Source organism: Triturus cristatus, chromosome 2_1 (genome assembly GCF_964204655.1).
Source record: "Triturus cristatus chromosome 2_1, aTriCri1.1, whole genome shotgun sequence".
Lineage (NCBI taxonomy): Eukaryota > Metazoa > Chordata > Amphibia > Caudata > Salamandridae > Triturus > Triturus cristatus.
In genome coordinates this window covers 1,124,792,705-1,124,809,252 of record NC_140581.1, presented here as the reverse complement: position 1 = coordinate 1,124,809,252, position 16,548 = coordinate 1,124,792,705, and the positions used below count along the sequence as shown (strand labels likewise).

At 44.2% G+C, this 16,548-nt stretch overlaps 1 protein-coding gene across 3 annotated transcripts in view; it reads left to right on the top strand.

The window, feature by feature from the left end:
• The window catches only part of AFF1 (ALF transcription elongation factor 1), a 957,397-nt gene that overhangs the window by 870,566 nt on the left and 70,283 nt on the right, over positions 1–16,548 (top strand). The window lies entirely within an intron of this gene.

Below are 16,548 nucleotides of genomic sequence, written 5' to 3'. Positions count from 1 at the left end.
CCATTAATATGTATGTAACCTGTGCATATTTTAGTGTACTGTATTGTTGGGAAAACTGATAAATGTATGTCTTCTTTAGAAGTTATAACTTTCAATCTGTTAGTTGTAAGTTACTTTTATAGTGATTTAAACCCCTTCATCACCTCTGTGCCAGACAAAGATATTGTATATTGGGCATGACATTTGTGGCCACGCCATGTCTAGGTGTTTATATATATATACATTAGTGTATATGCATACATGTATATAGGCTCATTGCCTATTAGTTCCTGTCTTATTTCAACACCGAACAATAATATCACTGTAACAGTTATGTTTTTTCAGATTATATATAGATATGTTTGATTTGACAGCAGTGCCTAAATTTATCATCTTGAATTTTTAAAAATAGTGTGTTTTTTAAAATGTCTTTATTGGAGCTGCTGAGCGACTGAGAAAATGGGTTGGCTGAGTAAATAGATGTGGAAAGGGGATGCTGTACCTACGCAGACATCTCTCTCTCTCTTTAACTACTTACTAGGCCCTTTTAAAATATATTTTGCCTCAAAATGCTAAAAGCCCATATCCCTTCTCACATTTTAAACCCACTGGTTTCATACCCGCATTAACAACTCAATGATCATTTACTCCAGCCTGCTCCTCGGGAAAGGCTTTAAATTAAAGAGCTCCTATTCCAGCAAAATGGCTTTCAGGAGTGCCTCACGTTTTTCTTTAATATAAAATGTTAGCGCTCTAGTTATTCATTTGAACTCTATGGGGACGCTGCAGTTGATTACTTGGAAGTTAACTGAAAGACTGCTGCTGGTATTGCAAGTGCATGTTTCACTCTGCATGTCAGAATCTTTTACTGACTTGGATGATGAAATTTGAAAACTCTGAAAATATTAGCTTTCTAGATCAAAATTTCTATAAGAAAAAGAAACTCCTCACTTTGTTCATTTACTGCAGTATCCTCTGTAGGAAATTCCTTTAGGTTTTACAGCTTTGATTCAATCGAGATGATGTCCAGGTGCGACACGCTTTCATTGTAAATACAGAATGTTACCTCTCTAGTTGTTTATTAGAATTAGGTGGTAAAGCTTCAGTGGAGCACTAGGGAGTTAACTGACTGATTTTTACTGGTTTTGGAGGATTATATTTCTCTCTGCATTTCATACATATTGACTTGGATGTGGAAGATGATTGAGAACTCATAGAAAGTGTCCTTTCTTTTTAGCTTTCTAGAGGACCAACCAAAAATTGTATGACAAAAAGACCCCACTAATTGTGTTCCTTTGTTGCAGTCTCTTCCATATGAAATGCATCGGTATTTATGGCTTTGATTCCATCAAGAAGCAAGGTGTACTACATATTTCTTATAAATACAGATTTTCTAGTTGTTCATTAGAACACTGTTGAAGCTATAGTACAACACTGGGGAATCAACTAACCGGTTTCTCTGTTGGAAGTACATTGTTTACTCAGTATAGCAGACTATTCGCACATGGCTGAGGAACATAGTATGAACCTCTAGAAAATATGTACTTGTTTTTGCTTCTGGAGAACTTTCCATAACCTCTATGAGAAAATCAGCATTTTTCACTCTGTAAAATCACCGGTGAACTCGCTAGAATTCATAAAATGAATATAACTCTACCAAACACATGATTTATATATATTGTGACTGAAATCTGTTATCACCCTTTCTGTGTACTCGTTTTTGTGGCCCTCAAACCTGGTTACTACAATTAATTTAAGTATGCTTGATTCCTGTAATGGCTGTCATGACATGTTGCCCATGTTGGGGCCAGCCAATCAAGCGACCCTCCATATGCCCCCTGGGGATTAGAGTGTATTACCCTGACCCCATATTTTTCATGTAGTGGTCAAACAATCGGGGTTGACTAGTCCACTTTAAATTGACCAGTCTAAGCAAATGTGATGGATCGGATATACCTAACCTTTTAACCCCTTCATGTCTAACCGTAACCCTTCTGCAAACACTAGGTTCTCAAAAATGCTCAATAGATTTACATCAAATAAAAAAAAACTTTGAAGGAAATGATGCCAGAGCGGCCATGGTCACCTTATTAAAAACTTCATTTCCAGAACTGGATACATGGGATATGGAGAGGGAAGTCCAGCGAGCCCATCGCTTCCCCTTAATGCTACCAAGAAGCTCTAACAAACAAAATAAATTTCCAAGGGCAATGTTGGTCTACTTTGGGAATTTTCTCCTTCGTGAAAAAATGTACGATCTTGCAAGACCTACTACCCAAAGAGAACATAAAGGGTTTAATTTTTTTGTCAGACCAGACTTCGCTCATGCCACTGTGGAGCGAAGGTGGAGAATGCGCCAACTATTTGAACCATTTGAAAAAGCTGGAGCAAAAATATTCCTTCAAAATCCAGCACGATTGAAAATTATATTTAAAGGTGTTACAAGAAATTTTAATAGTGAAATACTGGCAGAGAATTATCTTCGGGAAATCTCAGAGACAGTCTCCCGACACTCAGGGAAATAATCTAAATCAAGCATTATCTTGTAGTAAATAAGAGGATATTTAAGATTAATCAATCACTATAATTCTTATTTTGTAATAGATACACGTTGGGGAACTTGTGGAACTTAGCTTGATTGGCTCGGGGAATCTAAATGTCTTAGGATGTGGATCATCCATAAAAGTAAGCATCTTATTTACCTCAAAATAGCCCAGCTCACAGGGCCTGCTTGCGCAGATGTCACACCCCTGGACCAGACTGGCCCAGGTAACCTTCAAAGGTGGTGGCGGGTGGGGGGAGGGCAAAGGGGAGGGGGGAAATTTGGACAGGTTAGACATAAAGGATAGTAAATTTATGTTAAAAAGGAACAAGGAAACGGTTTTAGGGATCACAGGAAATCAGAACACATGTGAAATAAAATACGGCATGCTTGCTCTATCAGCATGGCTGCAATAAAGGTATTATCTTTGAACATAGGTGGTTTAAACGACTTAAAAAAAAGGCAAATGGTTACTATCGGGTTACAAAACTGGGGAGCTAATGTCGTGTGCATGCAGGAAACGCATATTGAAGGATCCCAGAGACAGTTGTTAAACACACTAGGCTATAAATTGGTTTGCGCTACTTCACAAGGGGTTAAAAATCGTGGTGTGGCTATCCTGGCTAAAGGGAGTGGATTGGTGTTTAATAATTCTAAAACCGACAAGTTTGGCCGTTGGGCTATCACCGAATGTAATCATCAAACAGGGCAAAAAATAACAATTTGTGCTATTTATGGGAACAATATAGATGACCCCGCGGTCTTCGATGAGGTCTCCAATGAATTAACACACTGGCCTCTTCCGGCCCTGGTATGTGGGGACTTCAATATAAACCTTCCCATTAATTGGTCCGTAAATGATGACTGGGTCTATAAAGGGCGAAAACCGAAAGTATTCCGCTCGCTTAAAGATTTATGTCTTGTACATGGACTTGTGGATAGCTGGCAGATTGCTAATTTTAATACTGGTGACCCTGGATATACCTTTTATTCAAATCCACATCGTAAACATACCAGAATTGACTACATTTTACTTTCAAGCTCATTAATTAGGACCTCCCAAAATGTCAAACTGCCCCGGATATTATCTGACCACAACCCCCTTTTTTTGCACCTTGACTACTAGCTTAGCTAAATCAGAGCCTAACATGTGGTCATTTGAAAAAGCATTATTATATGATCCTCAGTATCTTACCCACATGAAAGACTGGATACCAAAATTCCTCACAGAAAATATCAATAGCTCATCAATAGAGGTTGTGTGGGATACGCTGAAAGCAGGGGTCCGGGGCGAGACTGTCATATTCGCTTCGAATAAATAAAAGAGAGAAAGAGGAATTAAGGAGGTTACAGGATGAACTTATATCAGCAGAAATTGAACTCATTAGTGCTACTAGTAATGTAGATATGACCAGAGATATCTCTAGCGCCTTAGCCCAAGTAGCAGTTGCCAAGGCAGCTATTACTAATATTTTTACAGATAAAGCAATCCGGAAAGCCACTGCACGAAAAGAACTAGTCTACGAAGTTAACGAGCTAGTGGGACATCAACTGGCAATGCAACTACGACAACAGGCCAATGCTAATTTAATAAGGGAAATTGTAGATCCAGTGGAAGGACTGTTAAAGGACCCAGAGCTGATCAAGCAAGCATTTTGGAGGTTTTATAAAGAATTATACACTGACAGCAGCCATGGAGACACCATAGAAATAAAAAGATACCTAGAGAATTGTGAAACCACAAAACTCGAGGTAAATATACAGATGGCTCTGGAGGAAACACCAAATATGGAAGAGGTCCTGACAGCTGTTAAGAGCCTCCCTAAAGGAAAGGCAACAGGGCTGGACTGCATCCCATCAGAATTTTATAGAATATTTTTGGACGAAATAAAACATACATTTAGTGATCTAATTACACATATCTTTTCTGGGGGGGAACCTCCCGGCTCCTGGGCTAAGGCAAGAATTGTTATTTTTGCTAAAAAAGGGAAACCCCCAGAACAACTAGGATCCTATCGCCCAATAACCCTTATAAACGCTGACTCCAAAATATACTCTAAAATTTTGGCAAATAGAATGGCGCCTATAATACATAAAGTTATCGTCAAAAGCCAACATGGTTTCGTCCCTGGAAGGTCAACTATAAATCACATTCAGAGGGTTATTACACTTTTTGATGGAACAGAAACTACCGGAGACCCTATGGCCCTGATACTTTTGGATGCGGAGAAGGCTTTTGATAGGGTTTCCTGGCCGTTTCTTTGGAAAGCAATGGCGACGTTGGGATTTCGAACCAAGTTTATTCAAGCGATACAAAAAATGTATTATAATCCTAGAGCCGTCGTATCTGTTAATGGAAGTCTAACTAAGGAAATCGTTGTTTCGAGAGGAACTCGCCAGGGATGCCCTTGCTCGCCATTGCTTTTCGCAATATATATAGATTTTTTCATCCGCTACTTAGAGAAAAACAATCATATAATCCCCATTATATCACAGGGATATGTAACAAAAATACTAGCATATGCGGATGACATTGCTATAGTTACTGCAGACCCTAAGGTAGCAATGCCGGCTATTGAGACCGAGGCCAGAAAATTTGGACTGGTCTCTGGCTATGCGCTAAACCAAGGAAAGACACAAATTGTCTTAAACCAAAAAATTTGGATGGATGATCCCAGGGTCGTGCTGGGAGCGACATACCTGGGGGTGACAATCTCTTCTAAACTAGAGGAAGTGGTGGATTTAAATCTTAAGCCATTACTCAACACAATACAAAAAGATTTACAACGGGTAAATAATCTCCACCTCTCCATTATTGGAAGAACTAATGCAATTAAAATGGTGTACTTTCCAAAGATTTTGTATGTATTCAGGGCAGTCTGCCTAGAAATTCCAAATCAGTGGTTTAAAGTAATGGAACGTATCTTTTCTAGATTTATATGGTCATACGCACAACCCCGGCGAGCATATACATTTCTTACTCTTCCCAAGGATAGAGGTGGGCTAGCGCTCCCCAATTTAAGAAGATACTACTGGTCCTGTGTACTACTATACAGCAAGGAATTATTACAAGGATGTAATAATACAGAGGAAAACACCGCCTCAATCTTTCAGTTATTGGTCGGGGAATCCTGCTATGGCTATTTCTGGATACACACACATGATAGCTACAACAAAAAGGTTAAATTTAAGACTCTCTATAGCTGCTTTAAGGTATGGAAGGCCGTAAGAAAAGAGTTAGGGATAGGACGATTTTCATACTACACCCCCGTATTAAATAACCCAACTCTCCCATTAACCATCTTCAAAGATAACTGTGTTAAAAAATGGTACAACCTGGGAATAACACAACTAGGGGATTTTTATACTAATCAGGGGATTAAATCTTTTGAAGTCTTGAAAGGAGAATTTGGCCTAGATTGGCGGGACTTTTTTAAATTTCTTCAAATTAGAACCTTTCTAACTCATAAATTTGGATTAAGAAACATCTGGGAAAAATCTATGATTATAGAGATAATTATACATTCCAAGAAACAGTCGATTGGCGGAGTGTATGAGGCGTTGCTGGATAAACTTCCGGATGATTTAGATAAAATGGCAATAAACTGGCAAAACAAACTCAGTATTTCTAAAGAAGGATCTCTAGACTCCTATAAATTAGCTCAAACGCTTCTTATCTCCACCAAACTTCAGACACAATTTTATAAAACCTTCTTCTGTCTCTACTATACACCGAATAAGATTGCAAAATGGGGAACTGGCAATGGGACTTGCTGCCCGAGGTGTAATCTATTTAAAGCAGATTCTATCCATATATTTGCCACCTGCCCAGTGCTAATGCCTCTGATACAAAACATAGAGAGGTTTGTAACTTCTGTCCTTCATAGAAAGGTTGTTTTGCCTCCAGAGGCAATGGTACTTGGGGTTGTTGATACAGAAAAATTTGAGGATGGCTATGATCTAGTATTTGTGGCCATGGCCGTCTGGAGGCTATGCTTAGCATCGGCCTGGCTAGACCCGATACCGCCTACCTTTCAACAATGGCTAGCTAGGCTCTTAGCGCTGCATAACATCGAGATAGCTATTTATAAACGGAAAAACAGAAGGCGACGGGAAAGGGGCATGAATATCTGGACTCCTCTTACACTTTGGCGAGATTTACAAATTTGATTTATTACCAATGCTGCAACATGTTTATGTTATCTTTGCTAGCTGTATTCTCTCCCTTTCTTCCCTTTTTTTTCTTTTTTTTTTTTTTTTCTTTCTCCTTTATTTCTTTTCATTTATCTATTTCTTATTGATTTCTTTTTTCTTTATTTTTATTTTGTCTTTGGAATATTTCCTGTAAGATTTCCTATAATAGTTATGTAAATGTGATAAACATAAAAATGTATGATGTAAAAATACAAATTGTCTTCCTGTCGGGGGTGGGGGGGGGATTAAAAATATGTTAAAACCAATAAAAATATTTAAAAAAAAAAAAAAAGCACACTTTCTGAATAATGGTCATTTAAAAAAAATATATTAAATGAAATTTTGTGCAATTCCCCTCAGCCAATTTTTCTGTATCAGAGTCAGTTTCCCATGGGATGTAACATCGGAAATCACACTTTTGGGACCCCTCCTTTTTGCTTAGACCCCATTTGACAGATCAACGGAAAATGTTCCATGAAAGATCTGCTGTGGTTGTTTGAAAAAAAACAAAAAAACTTTAGGGCAGATTCATTAATCAACACCAAAATTATCAGCGAAACAACAAACTTTCTTTCAGTGAAAACTCTGACCTAATGTAACGCCCTGAACGTCTCAGGATCGTTTAACAGACACGACAATGAGGACGCAACCACTTGTGAAGGGTTAGTTCTTTTAATGAAGGCAAATAATATACAAAGAACAAACAAAAGTTATAGTCACTGGAATCCTCCAGGCTAAGTACGTTACCAGCCCACAGCACGGATGGTCCTAACCGTCCTCTGCATATACGCCGATCCCGGCGTATGCCAACAGAGGGCAGAAATGAAATGGCCGACAATGCCAATCGGTAGGCTGTGAGGGGCACGAAGAGTGTTGGGGAGAATCGAGGAGTCAGGGAAACACCCAGCCGGGGTCTCTACCTGAAGGGAGCAGCCGCTCAACCTCTTCCTCAGACTGCACCGGGACGCGGAGTCACCTCCTGGTGATGCGTCACCGATACCCCAATCATAAGCAAGAAGACTGAACCGAGAGCAGCCGCTCGATCGATCCTGTGGACTTCCGAGTCTGTAACGCGGCAAACACCTCCTGGTGTGCGTTACAGCTGGCAGTCCCTGTGTCTCTGGTCGGGCTGGGAGTTACGACTCCAACCAGCAAAAGCTCCACTGCGCTTGGACTCAGCCGAGTCAAAAAGCGAAGCTCAATGGTTGACCGGTAGAGCTTCCGGGTCCTTCACAGGTGACGATGGGGCAAGACACGGCCCAGGGAGTAACGACTCGACCTACCTCCGTTCTTGCCTTACTGGAGCACCACTCCGGAACACTGCTCTTCACGAAGCAGGTACGTCGGTGTAAACACAATATCCGACAGCCTTGTACCTCCCGGTTCCTCCCTTTATAGGGCGTGTTTTCCTTGAGTTATGTAACAGCTCTCCTGTTTACATAAGGGCGTGTTTCCCTTGAGTTATGTAACAGCTCTCCTGTTTACATAAGGGAGTGTTTCCCTTGAGTTATGTAACAGCTCTCCTGTTTACATAAGGGCGTGTTTCCCTTGAGTTATGTAACAGCTCTCCTGTTTACATAAGGGCGTGTTTCCCTTGTATGACAGGAATTCTTGACAGTACATCCTCCCTCTCAGCGGCTCCCCACGGGTCCAGCGCTGGCAGGAAAACGCCGATGGAACAAGGAGACCAAGCGCGGAGCATGAACCCCTTCAGCCGGTTCCCATGAATGCTCCTCCGGGCCATAGCCTTTCCACGCAACCAGGTACCACAGCTTCCCCCTGCGCCATTTGGACGCCCGTATGCCCGACACTTCATACTCCACCTCCGACTCCACGCATACCGGCCTAGGTGTCCCAGACGGCTTGGAGGGTGCTGGTTTGAGCAATGATACATGAAAGACAGGGTGTATCCGCAATGACTGGGGCAAGCACACCTTCACGTTCACGGGACCCATACACTTGGTAATTCGATAGGGGCCCATGTACTTGGGATGGAACACACTGTTCTTTCGAAACCTCATGTTTCTTGTGGATATCCAGACGTAGTCTCCAGTGCGGTACAGTGGCCCGGGCCTTCTCTTCCTATCTGCCGCAGCCTTGTATCTTCTCTTGGCCTCTATTAGGACAGCCCTTGAGCGCATCAACGTGTCTTTTATGTGTGCCACCCTGTCCGCTGTGGCGGGAATCCTGTCCTCTCTGAACGGATGTAGAAATGGCAAGAACCTGGGATGTTGGCCATAGTTGCTATAGAACGGAGATGACTGTGTGGAGCTGTGAGTGGCGTTGTTATAGGCTATCTCTGCAACCCATAGCAAGTCGACCCATTCTTCCCTGCCCTGGTCCACAAAACATCGCAGATACTGTTTGAGCGTTTGGTTCAGGCGCTCGGTTTGGCCGTCCGTTTGAGGGTGGTAGCTGGTGGACAGGGCGGTCTTAACATGCAGCGCAGTGCACCAAGTCTTCCAGAATTGCGCAGTAAACTGCGACCCCCGGTCCGACACGATCACCCCAGGTAATCCAGGCAGTCGTACCACATTCTTTAGGAGTAGTGACGCCAATTCCCCGGCCGTAGGGACTCTCTTGCAGGGGATGAAGTGCCCCATTTTCGTCAAGTAATCCACCACCACCAGTATTGCCGTCATCCCCTGGTCTACCGGTAGGCCCACCACGAAGTCCAGTGATATGCTATCCCATGGTCTATCCGGGGTCGGAAGTGGATGTAAGAGCCCTTGGGTTCGGCCATGGTCGGCCTTCATGGTAGCACACGTAGGACACTCCTGTCCCCACCTCCTGACATCCACTCTCATGGTTGGCCACCAGAAATGCCGTCCCATGCTAGCCACCGTTTTTTCAAAGCCCAAATGACCTGCGCATGGAGAGTCATGGCACCAGATGAATGCTTGTTTCCTTAGCCTAGGCGTGGGTATCAATAGGCACCTGCCCTTCAGGGGTATCCCGTCCTTCAGCTGCCATTCTCTGTGACTGAGGAGCCACCTCCGCCATGCGAATGACCTGATCCCTCTCTTTATTCCCCTCAGGAAAGTATCCGGTTGGATAACCCCCAATACCATCCTCGGGGAAATGATGGAACGCTCGGTTGCAGGCAATGGTTCCTTAACTGCAGATTGACGGGACAGGGCGTCCGCCTTCCGGTTTTCCGTCCCCGGCCGATATGTGATGCGGAAGTTGAACCCCGCAAAGAAGATCATCCACCGCAGCTGCCTGGGAGAAAGGTGTCTAGTGGCCGTCATGAACTGTAGGTTCCGATGGTCCGTGTACACCGATACCACATGTCTTGCCCCCATCAACCAATGCCTCCATTCGGTGAAGGCGTCCTTGATTGCGAGAAGCTCCTTCTCCGCAATATGGTAGTTGCGTTCGGCGTCGTTGAGTTTGCGGGACATGTACGCAACGGGATGAAGCACCCCTGTGTCGTGGTTGCGTTGGGACAAGATAGCCCCCAGCGCCACATCCGACGCGTCCGCTTCCACCACGTAGGGGAGATCCGGATCGGGGTGAGCCAACACCGGCGCCTTACCAAAGGCGCTTTTCAGGGCCTCAAAGGCTTTGTTCGCTTCAGGGGACCAGACAAACTCCTTGGACTTCCTCAGTAGCTGTGTGATTGGGGCCACCACTCCTGAAAATCCATCTATAAACCGCCTGTAAAAGTTGGCGAAGCCAATGAAACTTTGGACGTCCTTCACGCTTTGGGGCACCGGCCATTCTTTCACCGCCTTGATCTTTCGTTCTGCCATCTCCTGTCCCTCTGGACTCAGCATCACTCCGAGGAATTCCACGGATGTGACGTGGAAGTCACACTTGCTGAGTTTACAAAACAGCATGTTTTCCCTCAGCTTTTGGAGCACAGCTTTGACGTGGTGTACGTGCTCCTCCACACTGGACGAATAGATGAGGATGTCGTCGATATATACGACCACGTAGATATCCAACTCCTCTCTGAATACCTCATTCAAAAAGTACTGAAAGGCTGCCGGGGCGTTGCACAGACCGAACGGCATGACGAGGTACTCAAAAAGGCCGAACCTGGTCTTAAAGGCGGTCTTCCACTCGTCTCCGTCCCTCATGCGCACCAGATGGTATGCCCCTTTCAAATCCAACTTGGTGTAGATACGAGCTTTCTTGACCTGTTCCAGAAGTACACTGATGAGAGGCAAGGGGTACCGATTTTTTATGGTTATCGCATTCAATGCCCTAAAGTCCACACAGGCTCTCAGCTCCCCATTAGCCTTCGGGATGAAGAAGAGTGGCGAGGCGGCCGGAGACTTGGACGGGCGGATGAATCCTAGCTTGAGGAGTTTATCCAGGTACCCCCGGAGATGCACGTTTTCAGGCTCCGTCAGGGCATACAGCCTGCCGCTGGGAACGCTGGCCCCTGGCACCAGGTCGATCTGGCAGTCAAACTGTCTATGTGGTGGTAGCACTTCCGCCTTCACCTCATCAAATACATCCTCAAAACTGTGATAAGCCTGGGGGAGAGCCACATCTTTTTCTGCCGCTGTAGCCACCGTCTGACTCCCGCTCTCATCTGCGTCAAGGGATTCCGTTCTTATTCCACAATGCAGGATGCAATACGGTGACGTCATTTCGATGCGATGTGTTGGCCAATCCACAAAGGGGTTGTGTTTCTGTAGCCACGGCAATCCCAATATGACGCCATATTGGGGCGCTCGGATGATGTTAAAATCGATTTGTTCCAAATGGTTCCTCCCATATCTCATCGGAAGGACCCCCGTGTGCTGTCCGATGGGCCCCGTCACCAATCGCCTTCCGTCTACCGCATAGACGTCTTCGGGTACTGCTTTGGGAAGAAGCACTAGCCCTAGCCTGCATGCCTCGTTGTGGTCCATAAACATGCCAGTGGCCCCTGAATCCACCATGGCCACAACGGGTATCCACTGGTCATGCACTCCCACGTGCACCGTGATAAACAGGTGTCGTTGTCCCTTAGTGACCGAGTTGGAAAGTGAAGGGATGGATGAGTGACTCCGAGATGCCCCTTCTCTGGTCTTGGAGTCCTCTAGTTTTCCGCCGGTATGTCCACCACGGCTGTTACCGACCGGTTGGCCCGATAACGTGACGTCTTCGGTTTGGCAGGGCATTCACGTACGTAGTGGCCTTTTTTGCCACAATATAGGCACAATCCTTGTTTACGGCGTGACTCTTTCTCCGTGGCTGTGAGGCTCGCTCGTATTGCGCTGATGTCCATGGGTTCTCCCTTGGATGCGGTGGAAGTTTCAGGACTTCCCACCGTCACATAGGATGGAAGGGATTTTCCTTTTCTCCCATGATCCCCCTTTCTTTCACTTAGCCTATGTTCCAGCCGTAATACCAGGTTGATAAGGCCCTCACATGTCTTGGGTTGAGGGTCAATATGAGCCACGGCGTCCTTGAGCTCATCGCACAGCCCTTGATGGAAGAGCGCCGTCTGTTTAGCAACAGGCCACTTGGTTTCCGCAACCAGCCTTCGGAACGCGTTGAGATACTGCACCAGGTCGTTGGATCCCTGTCTCAACTCAAGCATTTCACGGTCCGCCGTGTACGAGTCAGCCCTTCTGTCGAATACCTTCAGGAATTCCTCGCGAAAAGCACCTCAATCACATAAGAGGGGGTCGTCCCTGCTCACCAGAGGTACGGCCCATTGTGCCGCGTTTCCAGCCAAATAGGATATAAGGAAAGCCACACGAGCCTGACTCGTGGGGAACGCCTTTGGTTTGCACGATAAATGTAGCGCCACTTGTGTGAGGAATACCTGCACTGTGTTAGGATCCCCACTGTACCTCTCTGGTGTTGCCAAGGGGATGGCTACCGGCATTTCCACTACTACCGCAGGGGTCTGGTTCGTGAGGGAGGTGCTGGGCGTGAGCGGGTCCAATTGGATAGCATCCAGTCTGGCTTTTACATCGGCTGTTTCTTGCCTAGAGGCAGCCACTTCAACTTGCATGGCCGCTAAAGCAGCCAGCACATCATCAAGTGTTGCCATGTCTGTTATCGACCGGGAGACAGTTAGTGTTATTAAGGTCGGATATTTTGTAACGCCCTGAACGTCTCAGGATCGTTTAACAGACACGACAATGAGGACGCAACCACTTGTGAAGGGTTAGTTCTTTTAATGAAGGCAAATAAAATACAAAGAACAAACAAAAGTTATAGTCACTGGAATCCTCCAGGCTAAGTACGTTACCAGCCCACAGCACGGATGGTCCTAACCGTCCTCTGCATATACGCCGATCCCGGCGTATGCCAACAGAGGGCAGAAATGAAATGGCCGACAATGCCAATCGGTAGGCTGTGAGGGGCACGAAGAGTGTTGGGGAGAATCGAGGAGTCAGGGAAACACCCAGCCGGGGTCTCTACCTGAAGGGAGCAGCCGCTCAACCTCTTCCTCAGACTGCACCGGGACGCGGAGTCACCTCCTGGTGATGCGTCACCGATACCCCAATCATAAGCAAGAAGACTGAACCGAGAGCAGCCGCTCGATCGATCCTGTGGACTTCCGAGTCTGTAACGCGGCAAACACCTCCTGGTGTGCGTTACAGCTGGCAGTCCCTGTGTCTCTGGTCGGGCTGGGAGTTACGACTCCAACCAGCAAAAGCTCCACTGCGCTTGGACTCAGCCGAGTCAAAAAGCGAAGCTCAATGGTTGACCGGTAGAGCTTCCGGGTCCTTCACAGGTGACGATGGGGCAAGACACGGCCCAGGGAGTAACGACTCGACCTACCTCCGTTCTTGCCTTACTGGAGCACCACTCCGGAACACTGCTCTTCACGAAGCAGGTACGTCGGTGTAAACACAATATCCGACAGCCTTGTACCTCCCGGTTCCTCCCTTTATAGGGCGTGTTTTCCTTGAGTTATGTAACAGCTCTCCTGTTTACATAAGGGCGTGTTTCCCTTGAGTTATTTAACAGCTCTCCTGTTTACATAAGGGCGTGTTTCCCTTGTATGACAGGAATTCTTGACACCTAACGAACTAACTGATTGACGAAATGTCCCTTTGATGGGTCTATTTAGGTAGGTGGGTTTCCTCTGTGGCTCTTTTAATGGGTTCATTGTAGATTTCATCTATTTGCTCCTTCACATATCTATTTTCTTTTTCTATTGTTTAGCTTTGTACTTTATCCAGCATAATAAATTATTATGAATGACCTGATGTCATGATTTTTAGTTTTACCTCAGGGCAGCGTGCTGTTGGTTGAAATTCCATTCTTTGTGAACAAAAGGATAACTTGGATTTCCTAAACTAGGAAGTACATGTTACTTCACTGAAACTCGAGCTTCGTATTTGGGACAAAGTTTGACATTCAATTTCTGTAGTGGATGAGCTTAGTTTTCAGTCACTTATAAATCAAATTTGCATAATGAATGCCTTTAGCACATAGCAAATCGCTGGAGATACTCTAATTTGTTGTGGAATGCCTGAGTGCATATTTGCATACGAAAGATAAGTACAAAATGTCCATTTCACAACATAATTAATAGTTTGTTTGCCAAATGAAGAGCTACTCTAACAGCAAAAGAGAAATGGGCCAAAGTAGCCACAGGACAATTCATATTCTGGCCATGGGCTCCATGTACATTGAATGGTCAGGCTACAGTTGGATAGATCAACTAGTAGTCATTGATTACTGATTTCTGAGATCGTCCCTTACTTATGTTGGGGTTCTGAATTGACCCCTTTTTGCTGTTTTTGCCATGAGTATATTGGTTCCCGTACCTTTCTGTAGGACTATCCTCAGAATCAAGAACCTAATTAAGAAGCGGTTTGGTTGGTTTCTTAAAATGTCTGATTTTGGTTGCAAACCCAGATTCTGTACTGATAACTCACACATTCATTCAATACTTGCAACAACAAAAAAGTGTTGAAAATTTCAGTGCAAAGCAAAGGTGCCCAACTGCTCAAGGACCATTCCTTCATCCTGATAGTCCCCTGATGGGTTGTCACGAAAAGGCATTGGCACTGGAATCTAGCCCCTTTTATATACGTGCTTAGGTTCCTCCAGTACAGACTGTTCATGGCAACCTACAGCATTGCATGGGCATGTACCTAGACTTTACAACACTCGTCCCTCTAGAACAAAACGGAGTGAGACAGACGCATCCCATCATATTTCGTAATCAATAGCATATTTTCTTTTCAAATCCTACTTCACACCACAAGTCTATAAATATCTGTTACCTGTAAACATGTTACACATAGCAATCTTCTTTTGACTTTGCCATGGAATGTATACTCTTTGTCATCAACTGTTTTGTCTGTATTCTCTGTGCATGTCTGTACAGTAGAATGTATATGTGGCTATGTCTGGAGGTAAAAAATATCTTCAGTACTTGATTATGGTTCGACAGCACACTTGAGTGTTTAAAGTGGAAGATACAAATGCATAATTTGTCTGTGTTCTTCACAGCTTGTGAAGCTTACCCCAGTGATGACCCTGAATCTATATTGTTATTGTCGCAAGATGTTTAAATGAATTCTGATCAGCCATTTCACACTTCTCTAAACCTCAGAAAATATCTTCAAATAAGCTCCTGATTGGATTATCTTAAGGCTAGTCACTAAATGAACCCCTTCTGGGGTTGTTCACATTTCTAATCTTCAGATGTAGAGAAAATTAGTAGACCTTCAAGCCATACATCTCCCTTTCTAGTCATGAGTAATGTGTTATCTCTCTGATAGGCCAGCACCCTAACCTTTTCATTGATAATGATTGAAGAGATATGGCAAGTGCTGACCATGCCACATAGGTGACAGAGGTGTGGAATTTTATAAAATACCTTCAGAAATCTTCTTGTCCCGTAAAACAAAATCACTCGATCAGTTTGGAGCCTTGCAATGAGGTACAAAATGGTGCCTGTTTTCTAATTAAATCAGAGCTCAGATAGTAGCATCTCTGACTATGCCAGTGCTCTTATGAGGTCAGAGTTTGGATTCTATCTGGCCTGTGATTATGCTGGACTCTGAGCAAATTAAGGCTCTATTTATGTCCTGCATTTGATTATTCACAGGCTGTGTATGCAGAGTCTTGGTTTGTGAATAGGCTATGTGTAGGTTAGTTTCTAATCACAAAATGTCTATTACTGTGCTAGCTTTATGGTTATAGAAGAGTTCATTCATTGCTTTAATTGTACCATTGCTCTTTCTTGCATTAGTTTCTGAGGCTGTATCTTCTGAATTACCCTCACAAATTTACAATAAAGCATTTTACAAATGTTACTGGAAATAAACTCATATTGGGCATGCAATCTGGTACCTTGGCTGTCAACTGACAATCTAAGACATCACCCCTAGTCTGACATTATCCATGTTTTGAATAAGTAGGTAATTCATTTTTCTCTCAAATTGTATTTATTTATTTTATCGGCATACATACAGCATAGAGCGTAGCGTCTTATGAACCATCTGTCAAAATCATGCCATTGTATTTAACAGTATCCCACAGAATGGTTGCTACAGAATCATACAGTGAATATCCAGCAAGCTACATCCAGCTTTGCTCACTGGAAACATTTGTATTACAAAAAGAACTACAAGCAGAATGTAATAAAACAGTTAGGTGGAATACGCATACACAGATCGTCAACAGAATCTACTGAAGGTACACAATTTTAGGTTGGGGTCATGCTGCAGTAGCAGAATCTTATTCAGCTTGATACAGGGTTGGGAGCGAGTCACCATGAAGTATTAGGTCTGGAACAAGTGGAAGGCACGGGTACGAGGGTGGCAGGAGAGCTGTGGCAGACCCACTGATAGGTATCTCACCAGTGGACCCCGTATGTACTCACAGCCTTTTTTAGAGTCTGTGAGTTTATCCGT